Genomic DNA, 4,116 nt, shown 5'->3' on the forward strand with positions numbered 1-4,116 from the left:
AAGGGACTTAAGAACTACAATGAGGAACAAAAACAGGATATTTACAGAAACTTTTCAACTTTTAATCTGGAGTACTACAGTGTTATTGGGTATAAAGCCTCTGGGTCCAGTTTTCAAAGTAATATGATCTAAAGTAATATATAATTTAAATAAAATGCTTAAAAATGCATGCAGTTATACATATAACTCCTGATAGTTAACTTTATGTATAACTAGTTATACATATAATTTGTTATAAAAACTTATTTTTTAAGGTTATGCTTGAACACATTAGTATCAATTAATTCAAATTCAAGATTTAGTTCAAGTTCAAGTTCAAGTTCTTATTTATTCATTGTTTTTGTTAATTTTATATTTATTTGTTCAAATTTATCAATAAGTATTTTTTTTATTACAGTAAAAATGTTTATCATTGTTGAACGTGATTTTATTAGTAAGTTAATTTTATTTTCAACTTAATTTGACAACACCCTTTATATTTTAAATGATGACAGCTTTACTTTTCTATTGATGTTAAATTTATTACGTTTCAATAACTCAGATTGAATCTACACTTAATAAAGAGAAATATGGCAAATTGATTACTTATTTTACCTAAATCATAAGGTCATCTATACATAATGATGTCAGATGATGACCCGGTTTATTGAACACCTTCACCCTTTATCAAACTCAGTCAATTTTTTGCCATCTCCAATTGAAAATGATGTCAGTTTTTGTTATCATATAATGATGGTATATCTGAATTGTTAATATAATATAAAAAATGCATATGCCATCAATTTTTTTCTGGTTCAATTAAACATTTATTCTCAACTGTACTAAAAGTAAAAAAAACAAATATAAGTTGTTCTTTCAGATAAGCAAGCTAATTTAAATTGTTTTGCCTATGACCCTCTACAGTTTTAAGCAACAAAAGCAAGAAGTTTTTTGATCGCATAGTTGGTGTAAATACCTCTAAAACCTACTCATAGCTAGCATAAATTGTTTTACTTTTTTTTAAAATAAAATATTTTACTTTTTTTTTAATTCAATTTTTTAATTGACATTAGTTTGGTCTTAACATCCCCTCCCTATTGTCAATTATTGCTAAACTCACACTGCCCCTCTATCTACTGACATCATTTATGGATGACCCCATAGCCTAAATACTATATATATATATATATATATATATATATATATATATATATATATATATATATATATATATATATATATATATATATATATATATATATATATATATATATATATATATATATATATATATATATATATATATTATTTTTACTTTATTTACAACACCATTTGATATACAACAAACCCTTACAAAGCTTACAATAATTCAGTTAAAATTCAATCTGAGTTATTGAAACGTAATAAATTTAACATCAATAGAAAAGTAAAGCTATCATCATTTTAAAATGTAAAGGGGGCTGTCAAAATATGTTTAAAGTAAAATTAAGTTACTAATAAAATCACGTTCAACAATGATAAATATTCTTACTGTAGCAAGAATTACTACTTGTTAACAAATTTGAACAAAGAAATATAAAATAGTGAAAAAATAATGAACATATAAAAAGTTGAACTTGAACTAAATCTTGAATTTGAATTAATTGGTATAATGTGTTCAAGCATAATCTTAAAAAATAAGTTTACATAATAAATTTTATGTTTAACTAGTTATACATATAGTTAACTATCAGGAGTTATATGTATAACTGCATGCATTTTTAAGCATTTTATTTAATTTATATATTACATTAGATCATATTACTTTGATTACTGGACCCAGAGAATTTATTCCTAATTACACTGTGGTACTCCAGATTAAAAATTGAAAAGTTTCTGTAAATGTCCTGTTTTTGTTCCTCAATGTACTTTGTAAGTCCCTTAAGTTTTATGAGCCTTATTATATCTAAAATTAAAAGTTTTGGTGCCTTAAAAATGTTACAAAAACCTCCCTATCTTTCCCCTTTTTTAATATTTTTTTTTTAATAAAGAAAATTGGGAATTCTTTGACTTTCAAACCAGCATTTCTTTGTGGGACACTACAGTGTCCCATGCATGCAAGTTTGGTTTTTGACAACATTTGAATATGCATCAGTCAATTGAATTTAAATCCATTGAAAAGAACTTCCATACTACTAATTAATGAGGTCTATGTCAAAGCTTCATTACTTTACCAAAGAGGTGCTTTGTTTGGTCAAGCAGTAGCTACCAAACAAAAAAGTAGTTGACAAAAAAGACTGGCGAACTTCAATTTTTAAACAATAAAGAACTGGCTTTGGCTAAGTGGAGTGATTTAGAAACTTTATATAAAACTGAGTGCAATAGTCTTTTTAAACTCTCTAAACTTACAGCTAAATCAGTTAATTCAAAACCAATAGAAAGACAATCTGTAAAGTTTTGTTTGTCTGTTTTTTGCGAAGAAATAGTAGCTGAATTAAGAACGCATCCAGAGATTGAAAATAAAGCATTTGAAGGTACTGCTGTATTTATTGAAAAAATTTTTTTTCTTCCGAATGTTGTTAATGTCATAGCACCTGGTGCTGGCATTCGGTTTAGAAATGAATTATGCGGAGAAATTCACTCAGTTGGTGATCAATAGTTACAACTGCTACGAGATATTGCTGAACTGTCAAATTTTATGAAACCTACAGGTGTGCGTGTAAAACAGCTTACGCTAGATACTAGCAATGCAATAGCGCATTCATGTTATGGCTTTATTGATCTCGTAGAAACTTTGTTGAGTAATGGAGCAAAGTATGTCTTATTAAGTTGGTTTTCAATAGATGCACCTGAGAAAGATTTTTCTATGCTTCGACAGGGATCTGAAGGTATTTACTTTATAAAGGCTAAATCTGTAATTGAAAAATTACAGATTTAGACATTTTGTGTTACTCAGTTTCAGTTCATTGCTGCTAAATATAAATTTAAATCACAAAAAAACAATGCAGAGTATATTCTAATATTCTGCTAAAGAATTACTCACTAATTACCGTTCCCAGCAGTAGCAAAGAATCTAAAACGAAAATACTAAAGCTATCATAATTTATGTGAAAGTTAGTTTTGTAATTTATTATGCTATTTAATTGTTATGTTTTTTATTTTCTCATTAGCCTTTATGTCTCTCAATATATTTGGATTTGTAAATATTTAACCTGTTGAGATATATTGATAAAACTTCTTTTTCGCTTGAATCAACTTTTTTATTGTTGTGTTTTTTATTGTTGGTGATTTTTATTGTTACCATTTTTAGCAAAAAAAATTAAAAATACAGTTATCTTTCTAATATATAGATATATACTTTGTTATAGTTCTGCTTATTATTGATACTATTAATATTACATAAATATTCTTAATGAAATTTGAAATACGAAAAATATGATTATCTTTTAACAAATTTTTGGTTTTCTTTTTATATTTCCGTCTTTACTAGAGATTATTATTAGAAAACATAGACTGCCATTAAGCCCTACCTAATATAAAAATATATCAATATAAGTAAAAGTGAAAGTTTAATCGGCCTTCAGTTTTTACGGCATTTTGCGCGATGTCAAGGCCTGTTATTATAGGAGGCCGTGTGTGTGACAAAAATGTAAATATACTTTTGCATCCAGTGGCTATTGCACCCAACGTCTACATCATTGTAAAGTAGGTTTTGACATTTTTGTTTTTGTTTTTTTGTTTAACTACTTATCCTAATTGATCACTTGGTATTTATGTTTATATATATTTGTATTTATATTTTTTTTTTCAGAAAATGTTTGAAGAAAGTTAGAAGATACTAAAAACCTTGGTATTATGCAAGCCGAAGCGATTTAATTAATTCAATCGACAAGAAACGCAAAAGAAAAAAGGATATTTTTAATATTCATTTTGGATGTATTGATTATTAGCATTTATTTTAAGATAAATTCATTTTGCAACACGTTTTTTAATTTTATAAAATTTCGTCATTGTAGTTTAAGGTTAATCCCACATAGGTTAGAGGTGGAAAACATCACATGTAATAGATCAAAAATGATACACATTTTGAATACCAAATGGGATAAAGTCGCAAATACCAGATTAAGTTAAGCCTCTCTGAAGGCTTCGATGATTAAT

Source organism: Hydra vulgaris, chromosome 11 (assembly GCF_038396675.1).
Source record: "Hydra vulgaris chromosome 11, alternate assembly HydraT2T_AEP".
In the NCBI taxonomy this organism is placed as follows: Eukaryota; Metazoa; Cnidaria; class Hydrozoa; order Anthoathecata; family Hydridae; genus Hydra; species Hydra vulgaris.